At 37.4% G+C, this 11,052-nt stretch overlaps 1 non-coding gene across 1 annotated transcript; it reads right to left on the bottom strand.

Moving 5' to 3' along the window:
* Positions 1-10,678: 10,678 nt before the first annotated feature.
* Positions 10,679-10,806, bottom strand: LOC142454144 (small nucleolar RNA ACA64). The gene has a single exon (XR_012785665.1). It is a non-coding gene; the product is annotated as a small nucleolar RNA ACA64 (small nucleolar RNA).
* Between the last annotated feature and the right edge of the window lie 246 nt (positions 10,807-11,052).

Here is an 11,052-nt window from a genome sequence, read left to right as displayed (position 1 = left end):
TTGATTCTCCTCATAGAAATCCTATTTATAATCGAACAAACATAACCTCATTCGGGGACACTTCTACTCTGATCTGTACAGTCACTATGAGTCAGTATTGACTCAATGGCAGTGAGTTTGATTTGGTTTTGGTGTTTATCAAGCATGAGGTCCTTTCCTGGGAATGGCTCTTCCTGATTAAATGTTCAAAATATCTAGGCCAGTCTTCCCTGCTTGCTTCTAAGCAAAATTCTGACTGTACTTCTTCCAAGGCAAATTTATTCAGTCTTCTAACAACTCATGATTTAATAGTCTTCTCTAATAGAAAACTCAAACCCTCCATTCTTCTGTTTCCCCTGTTCATTGTCCAGCTTTCCATTCATATGAGACAATTATTTACCATGGTCTGGGCTGTGCCCAATAAACAGTGACCCTTTGCTTTTCAAGACTTTAAAGTAATTTTTATGTCAGCTTTTCTCATTTCAATACATCATTTGATTACTTGCCTGCTGCTTCCGAACTCATTGATTGTGATTCAATAAAGTGAAATCGTCTTTTTTCATTTATCATGATGTTGCTTATTGGGACAGTGAGGGTGCGATTTTCATTTTCTTTATGCTGTGATGTAATCTGTAGTAAAGGGTATACTCTCGGATCGTCATTATCCATTGTTTCATGTCCTCTTAACTTTCAACCAGCAAAGTTGTGTTATATTTATATTGCAAGTTGTTAACGAGTTTCCTCCTATCTTGATATTTCATTCCTCTGAATATATATAGTCCAGCTTCTCAGATTACTTGCTCACCATACAGATTGGATAAATATGGTGTACTGGTATGACACTACAGCATACATTTCCTGATTACAAACCATGTATTATCACCTTTATCTGTTCAGATGACTGCCTCTGACTTTAAACTACTGCTTCAAAATCTGTTTGAACCAAATTAGATGATCTGAAATTTCCATTTTTGCAGTACTATCTATCCTTTGTTATGCTTTACACAATTAAATGCCTTTGCATAGATAATAAAATACAGATAAAAACATTCCAGACCAAGAACAAAAAGCAAGAAGGAATCAGCTACCCACTTGGAGAACGTAGCCACTGGCAACCTTACGCATAGATTTGAGCTATTTTTAAATACTAAACTTTGACAAAAAGGAAACAGAACATTGTCAGAGTTTCCGAGGCAGATGGGCCCCTCAAGTTCAAGGGAACTCAAAATGTGACTGAACATGAGAGGATTTCAAATGTGCAATCAAGAAGTGTTGATAGTTTGGGGTCCTTCAAATGCAAAAGTGGGAAACAAAGAAGAAGGAAGACCAGTTGGAAATATGGACTTCGCAATAGATGAAGCTGGAGTCTCATGACCGAATTTTGTAAAACCAACTATTTGTTCATAGCAAATAACTTTTTCAAACAACACAGAAAACATACACACAGACTTTCCCAGATGGAATACAGGGAAAACTAATTGACTAAAAATGTGGGAAGATTGGATGGGCAGCCCACTATCAGTAACTAAATACAGACTAGGGCTGATTATGGATTAGACCATCAATTGCTCATATGTAAGCTCGGGATAAAGCTGAGGAAAATGAAAACAAGTCCACGGGAGCTAAAATACAAATTGAATCAAGGCCACCTGAATTTCAAGAACATCTCAAGAACAGACTTGAGGCAGTGAACAAGGGTGACAGAAGACCAGAAGAGCTGTGGGAGGACATCAAGACCATCATTCAGGAAGACAAAAAGAAAAAGTCATTAAAAAGACAAGAAAGAAAGAAAGAAAAGATCAAAGTGGATGCCAGAAGAGACTCTGAAACTCCCTCTTAATCAGGGAAAAGTTAAACCAATGGAGGAAGGGATAAAGTCAAGGAGCTGAATAGAAAATTTCAAAGGGCGGTTCCAGAAGACGAAGCCCAATGTTATAACAAAATTCACAACAACCTAGATTTAGAAAACCAAAAGGGAAGACACAAACAGCATTTCTGAAACTGAGAACTCGGGAAAAAAATCAAGTCTTAAATAACAATTTTGAAAGATCCTATAGGCAAAACAATGAGTGGTGCAGGAAACCTCAAGAGAAAATGGAAGGAGCAGACAAGTCACTACACCAGAAAGACATGGCCGATGGTCCAACATTTCTGGAGTGATATGAGCAGTAACAAATGGTGCGGAGAGAAGAAGAGCGAGCTGCTCTGAATGGTAATAGTCAAAATCAAGGCTCCAGGAATTGACAGAAAGGCCCACTGACATGTTCAGAAAGCTGAGAAAGCACTGGTCTATGCCAGGAACTTTGGAAGATAAGCTACAAGGCCAACTGACAAGAAGAGATCCATATCCGCACCACTCCAAAGAGAAGTGAGCCAACCGAATGCTCAAACTATAGAAAGATATCAGTGATATCACACACAAGTACACTTTTACTTATAATCATCCACTCACGTTTGTAATAGTACATTGACAGGGAATTGCCAGAAGTTCATGCTGGATACAGAAGATAACATGCAACAAGGGGTGTGATTGCCAGGTTGATATTGGCTCAAAGCAGAGACTAGCAGAAGCATACTTCCTTGTGTTTCATTGACTATGCAAAGGCATTCAACTCTGTGGACCATAATAAATTGTGGATAAGCTTAGGCAGAATGCAATTTCCAAAAATGCCATTGTGCTAATTCGTAACTTGTGCATGGATCAATAGAACCAGGGAATACAGTATGGTTTAAAATCAGGAAAAGTATCTGGCAGGTTGTATCTCCTCACCCTATTTGAGGAGTCTATAATTTTGGCAATTCAACAGAGAAACTGGGCTATATAAAGAAGGGTTAGGAATTAAGATTGGAGGAAAACATATTAACAACCTGATATATACAGATGACACAACCTTGCCAGCAGAAAATGAGGAGGATTTGAAACACGTGTTAATGAAGATCAAGAATTTTAGCCTTCAGTATGGGTTATAACTCAATGTAAGGACGGCCAAAATCTTCATTAATGGACCAATAGATAACATCACGAAAAATGGAGCAAAAGTTGTCAAGGTTTTTGTCTCACTTTGACCCAAAATCAATTCTGATGGAAGCACCAATCAAAGGATCAAAAAAATTAGTTGTGTTAAGTAAATCTGCTGCAAGTATGTTTCTTTGAGGGCTAAGATACCACCTTACCCAAGCCAAGGCTTTCTCTCTTGTGTCATATTCACGTGAAATTGGACACTGACTATGGAAAACATAGAAGAATTAATGCCCTTGAATTGTGGTGCTGGAGAAGAATATTGGGAGTCTCATGGACTGCTACAGGGACAAACAGATCTTTATTGGGAGAAGCAAAGCCAGAGTGCTCCTTTGAGGCAATGATGGCAAGGGGAGACCAACGCCTGGAGAAGGGCATCATGCGTGGTACAGCAGAGGGCCAGTGAGAAAGAGGCAGGCGCTCAAGGAGATGGCTGACACAGTTCCCACACAATGGGCTCAGGCATGGAAGCAATAGCAAGGATGGTGCCGACCCAGGCAGTGGTCAGTGTGGTTGCGCCTGGGCTTGCTATGGGTCAGAGCCAACTTGATGGCACCCAGCAACACACATTTCATTCCTGTTCTTTGCTTTCAGTTAAGGTCCATCAGCAATGCAATTTCTTGTTTCACAGATATTTCTGAATCTTTTTTGAATAGCAGATATTTCCTTATTATTATACTCTTCCAAATGGTTTTTTTAAATTCTTAAGCAAAATTATATTTTTCTGTGTTATTAATGACACAGTCTGACAATTTCTACATTCTTTTAAATCACCTTTCTTCGAATGGACATGGATAGAGATTTCTTGCATGTGGAAGGTTGACCAAGTTGTTTTTTCCCCATTTTTTTTTACCATAGACACATGATCACCTCTAGCATTACATTCACTTGTTGAAACTTTTCCTTTGGTTTTCCATAAATTACTGCAGCCTTGTTTTTCACCAGTTCCCTCTGTGAGGCTTGACCTTCTCCTTCCAAACTAATCCTTTCTTGATCATATGCTTCCTCCTTAAGTTCTTAAATATCAACCATTTTGGGGGGACAGAGACTATGTATTTCTTTAATATTTTGGTATGCTTCCTGTGTCATCAATATTTTCCCTTAGAATCTTTCCATATTGTAACTTGAGACATAGCAGTTTTCTTTAGTAAGTAAAACTTTAGAAGTGTGCACTGTGTTTTTCCTTGTTGGTTTCCCAATTCAAGTCTTTTGCACATGTTAACACTTTACTGTCTTCTCATGTCACCCTGAAATCTGTTCAGCACTTTTACTTCTTTTTTTCTTCCTTTCAGTTAGAAAGAAAACACAAATCCATTTCCATGAAATTGATTTTGACTCACAGCCATCCTAAGCAGGGGCGTGAGGCTGTTCAGATGTGCGGGGGCAGGCACCTTGCTCTTGGGGTGCAGGTGGTGGGTTTGAAGACTGACTTGTGAGTAGTAGTCCAATCAGCAGCCGGCAGCACCAGAACTCCTTTTACTGTAACTCTTCTATATTCAAAAGCAAGTTCCAGATCCCTTCTGATATATATTTTGCTTTTTTCTTTCTTTTCTGTGTTCCTAATGATATTTTGCTATATTCATGTCTCCGGGTCACTGATGCCATCCCTCAACCCATCCCCCCTCCAGTCATTGATTGTGTAAAGAATCAAATCTCTCTGAGAGCTGGCCTCCAAACTCAGACAGGATACACTCAAGGCCATATTTGTGCTACTGTGGATTTATTTTAATTTTGTTTAGTCTAAACATGAACTTGTATAGGCACAATTGATGGCCTATTTTATAATTAGTTGCTGATCTCAGTCTGACTGATGATAGTGAGCTTCTCCATCTTCTCTTTCCACAGATCCAGTTAACTTGATTTATGTGTGTTTTACTTGTTAGCACCACTTGTTGGAACATTTCAGTTGGTCTTCCATCAACACTGTTTGTGATATGGCTAACAATATTTGCAATGAATAAGTTGTTGGTCTTGCAAATTGTATATGCTATCTCTAACATCATTTCTGTCAACAAGGACATAAATCCCAACTATCAATTATTCTTCTTATTTCCAAACATTTGCATTCCAATCACCAATATGAATGTTTCTTGATTGCATGCTTGATCAACTTCAAACTGTACAAATTGGTAAAAATATTTCATTTCATCATTTTTGGTATACAAACTTGAATAAGAGTCATAGTAATTGAACTTCTTTGTAGGTGTATTAATATTCGATCACTGAATTCTATTATACTTAAAATATATTTTAAAATATATATCTTGAAATATTCTTTTTAGTGATGTATGTAATGTCATAAAATCTTAATTTTTCATCCCTGTTATAGTTGATCAGCTGATTGTTTAGGGTCACCGTGATGAGTAGGAATTGAATCAATGGTAGTGAGTTTATAATTGTTTAATTCAAAATGGTACTACCAGGTAATTAATGCTCAATATTACGGAGGATTTCAATATTTTTGCATTCCATTTCATTGTTGATGGTCTCCAATTTTCTTAGAGTTATACTTTGTATATTCTATATCCTAAATGCTAATGTATTTCTGATGCTGACTTTTCTCCTTTGAGTTTTGCCACATCAGCAAATGAAGTTTCCAAACACTTTACTCCACCATTTTCATTAAGGTGAATTTTCTGTCATTTGTCATCCGCTGGTAGATTGTGTGTTGCTGTGCGGCTGGAAGCTGTATGCATGTCATTTCAAATACCACAATGGACAGGATCCTGCAATGCTTTCAGACTAAGACATACTAGCAAATAAAGACTTTATTGTCTACTTGTGAAAAAGAAAATGGCTACTGCAATCGGTTTTTGTGGGGTATTTATTTATGTAAATAATTTTATCAAGGGCTCCTACAGCTCTTATAACAACCCACACACCCATCGTGTCAAGCACGTTTGTACATCTGTTGCCATCATCCATTTCAAAACATTTGCTTACTACTTGAGCCCCTGGTATCAGCTTCTCTTTTTAAAATCATTTTATTGGGGGCTCATAGAGCTCTTTTTTTGACGACTGAAATCTTATGAATAAGCACAAGACTGCATCAGAAAAGGAGATGGAGAAATTATGTTAGTTATTTCCATAAAAGGTGATCAACTATAATCATCTTGGCATATTTAGACATTATGAATAATAACATAATGGAATCTTCATAACATGAATATTTAAATGAAAATTTATGAATATATTTCTCTAAACTTTCATTTGTTTATTTAATAATAGTTTCTTCTCTGGTGAGTACATATTGTGTATTACAGGAAACTTATTATTATAAAATTTTAAAAAATAACCTAAAAAATTTTCAAAGTTTCACTTGGAATTTATCATCTAATCAGTGAAAATATGAACAAAATTAACTTCACACTACTGGTGGATCTGTTATGAAACCAATTATTGTTCTATAGACAATCACTGGGTTAATTACTTAACTAAAACTATTATGATTTTCAAAGTATTGAATAATTGTCCTTTTTTTCAAAATGATTTTTACCACATAGGAATATACAAATTTTTCATGTAATATCTTTTTCATATGACTAATATCACATTAGACTGTAACTCATTTTAGTTTAATATGGTATCAGTCATATGAAAAAAATGTTACACTAAAATCTATATATTATTTTGTGGAAGAAATGCTTTGAAGACTATTTCGAATTTTCAAATCACTGAAAATTATTTGAAATTTTTTGTATCTATGTGTGTAAAAAAACTACACATGCACAACCACACATACGTATATAAATTGCAATAAACATTATTTTTAATGCTTGTAACATGTAAACATAGTATTGGATTAAAACTCACTAAGTTGATTAAAAACAATAATGAATGACAACTTTTTTGAAACACTGCCTCATTTACTGCAAGCATTGTTTTCAAAATCACTACACTGCTTTCTCATAGAGGCTATCAATTTCAACTATAAGACCATCAATTTTGATATAAGATGGTCAACTATTCTATAAAAAGTCAAGATAATGTTGTTGGCATTGTTTTGCAAATGTTTTAAGGATGATTACAAAATACATTTGTTACAGGTTGTTTTTTTTCATTGTCAGAGAAAAAGATACACTTAACAGATTTATGAGCGCAAAGATGTTGTTGCCCTATTTTTAGAACACTAAGGAAAAGACAAACTGCTTTAGACATAAAGAAAAAAACAAATGTCAGGAAAACTTGGCATATTTGGCAAATGTAGTTAAAACTTTGAATACAATGATTCTGAAACTTCAAGGACTAAGAACAGCAGCACTTTTATTATATTGCACCTCAAGAAATTAGAGATAAAATGCATTTGAGTAGAGTGAACTGAGACTAAAAATATCTCTCTAGGTTTTGACTTAGTGGTGTACTCAAAAGAATGACTCATTGAAATTATTTCAAGGAAATAGTTTAAATTACATCAAACACTGCTACACAACTCGGGGTGAATTTATAGGACGATTTCTAATGCAATGGCTAAAAATCTCACCTAGAGCCCTGTGAGGAGAAAGTGTCTTCAGGAATCCCATCTGGGTCACAATAACCAAGAGACATGTCTGGAATCAAGGCTCCTGGGGTACAGAATAGAGGAGAACAAATCCCTTAAAACAATTTGGTTGGATATTTCCCTCGTTCCACACAAGTCAGTCAGTGCTACCCTCTAACTTATTTTGACATAACTGCATTGTATCTACACCCATTATGAAAGACAGTGTGTGGAATATTGGTATTCACAGTGCCAGGTGTCCTTTATCACACTGAGAGGATCACTTCTAGAACACCTTGATAGAAGAAATCCTAGTGATGTGAAGCCTGCTTCAAATTTAAGTTAATTTACTTTGTAAAATTGTTATTGATTCAACTTGTTCCTGTTTTTATAAAATGAAATCCTTGACAACTTCTATATTTTCTTTATCATGATACTGCTTATTTGTTTGGTTGGGAGGATTTATTTAATGTTGAGGTATATGGATTATTGCTAATATTATTTTAACCTTTTTATTAGGGGCTCATACAACTCATCACAATCCATACATATAGATACATCAATTGTATAAAGCACATCTGTACATTCTTTGCCCTAATCATTTACAAAGCATTTGCTCTCCACTTAAGCATTTTGTATCCCTCCCTCCCTGCTCCCCCCTCCTTCATGAGCCCTTGATAATTTATAGATTGTTATTTTGTCATATCTTTCCCCATCCGGAGTCTCCCTTCACCCCCTTCTCTGCTGTCCATCTCCCAGGGAGGAGGTCACATGTAGATCCCTGTAATCGGTTCCCCCTTTTCAACCCACTCACCCTCTACTCTCAGTATCGCCCCTCATACCACTGGTCCTGAAGGTATCATCCACCCTGGATTCCCTGTGCCTCCAGCTCCTATATATACCAGTATACAATCTCTGCTCTATCCAGTCTTGCAAAGTAGAATTCGGATCATGGTAGTTGGTGGGAGGAAGCATCCAGGATCTGGGGGAAAGCTGTATTCTTCATTGGTACTACATGGCACCCTGATTGACTCATCTCCTCCCCTAAACCCCTCTGTGAAGGGATCTCCAATGGCTGACAAATGGGCTTTGGGTCTCCACTCTGCACTTCCTCCTTCATTCACTGTGAGATACATATATATATATGTATATATATATATATATTGGATGATGTCTTATACCTGGTCCCTTTGGCACCTCATGATCACACAGGCTGGTGTGCTTCTTCCATGTGGGCTTTGTTGCTTCTGAGCTTGTTCACCTTCAAGTCTTTAAGACCCCAGACACTATCTCTTTTGATAGCCGGGCAACATCAGCTTTCTTCGCCACATTTGCTTATGCACCCTTTTCTCTTCAGCGATTGTATCATGGAAGTATGCAGCCAATGATATGATTTTTTGTCCTTTGATGCCTGATAGCTGGTCCCTTCGGGATCACGTGATCACACAGGCTGGTGTGTTCTATCATGTGGGCTTTGTTGCTTCTGAGATAGATGGCTGCTTGTTTATCTTTAAGCCTTTAAGACCCCAGATGCTATCTCTTTTGATAGCCGGGCACCATCAGCTTTTTTCACCACATTTACTTGTTCACCCACTTTGGCTTCAGCAGCTGTGTCAGGAGGGTGAGCATCGTAGAGTGCCAATTTAATAAAAGAAATTATCCATGCATTTGGGGAGTGCTTGAGTAGAGGCCCAAGGTCCTTCCACCACCTTCATACTAAAGCTATAAATATAGACACATAGATCTATTTCCCCATCCTCATATATATATATATATATTTGCATGTGCATGTCTTTGTCTAAACCTCTATAAATGCATTTTGACTCCTAGCTCTTTCCTCTTTTTCCCTTGACTTTCCTCCTGCCCTACTACCATGCTTCCATCCCCACCTGGGTTACAGCTATACCTCTTCTTTATGTAACCTTACCCTTGATCATTCCCTTACAGGCCTGCCACTTCCCCCTCACCACTATTTTGGGTCCCATGTTGTTCCCTTGTCCCTGGGTTTGTTAACACCACTTCCTTACCCTCCCCCACCTCCCCCTATCCCAAGTACCCCTGGAGCTGTCAGTCCCTTTGTTTTTCCTCCAGATAGTTCAAATAATCAAATAACATTGAAGATAGGCATGAGATAATTATTTTTATCAACCCCTTACGTCAATGGCATTAAACCAAAAACACACTCACTGTTATAGAGCCAATGCTAACTCATAATGACCCTGTAGGACATGGTAGCTCTGCAAATAGAAAGATCTGCATTTCTTCTGCAAAGCAGCTGGCTGGTGGTTTTGAACTGTACTGACCTCGAGGATCACAGCACAATGTGCAAACCCTACTGTGGCCAGGAGGCCTTCTTTGACATTAGCATTTTCACAAAAGGACCATGTCTGTCTAAAAAGAACTTTAATACTGTCCAAATAGTATTTCTAGTTATATGGCAGAAATGCTTTTACACTTACTCTCTTAGGTTTTCTTTGTTTTGTTTTGATAGATCCAACTACTCTTCTTCCAGTGGCCAAATCTCTTCCTCCACAAGAAAAGATTCGTTAACCTTCTGTTTCATGTGGCAATTGGAAAAGGAAATATCGTGAATGTGGATATGAAAATTTTGGTCAATAGAAAGAGGAATCCTATACCGTAAGTCAATAAATTGCTGTTTGATAGTAGAAAATCTTGGCCTGTGAAATCATTCAGATCCTGTTTCTGCCAGGTTGCTTCCTGAGCCACATTGGGTAGTTTAAGCCCTTGGCATCTTTTTCTTTATAAAGAAATATTAAAATATATTTTGAAAACTGCCTAAAATAATATAATACCTGGCTTTGAAAACTGGACCTATAACAAACTCAGAATAAATGGTATTTATTATTGAATTGATCCTTTTTATCTTTAATTAGTTTGGGCAAGTTCTCAGCCTAATGATTATCTTTTGCATTACTAACCATTGATTCTCAGACCTACAAGGCTAAAGAAAAATCTTTGTGAAATATTGATGGACTTAGGGGCTAGCATTCCATCCATTGACTCATGGCGATCTCCTGGGTGAATGTAGTTGCAGTGTCTTTGAGGAACAGACTGGGATCCCTATTCCTGAAAAGTGGCATTTGTTATAAATTACTTTCTAACCAGTTGTGCCTCTTTAGGCCTTGTCTACAAGTGTAGTAGATATGAACATAACTCTCCAAGGTATACATATTCTGTTTTTTGCCTATTGGGACCTGGGCTTCGGCCGCCTACACAGAGGCAGTCTGCGGTAAGCTAAGGCCCCGGGTTGCTCTGGGCGCCGAATCTCACCTGCGGCCAGGGATGACGCTGCAGGTGGTTTTTAGCCAATGCCAGGAAGGTAAACATATTCTAATAATCTCAGAAATCTTGTGGATACGATAACCTTCCTGTCATGAGAATTTTTATAGCTGTGTTTAAGTTTTAAATTGACAATGGATTATCCTAGTGAATCTCATAAAATAAAATGTGTTCTTAGAAAGGGAAGAGGGAAGCAGAAAATCAGTATTAGGAAAAATGTGACAATAGTTGATTAGCAAAGAAACTCAAACTCAGTGATCTAAATTCAACATTTTCT

Source organism: Tenrec ecaudatus, chromosome 7, assembly GCF_050624435.1.
Source record: "Tenrec ecaudatus isolate mTenEca1 chromosome 7, mTenEca1.hap1, whole genome shotgun sequence".
Taxonomy (NCBI): Eukaryota; Metazoa; Chordata; class Mammalia; order Afrosoricida; family Tenrecidae; genus Tenrec; species Tenrec ecaudatus.
The sequence above is the reverse complement of the archived record's forward strand: the minus strand, read 5'-3'. Positions and strand labels throughout refer to the sequence as shown.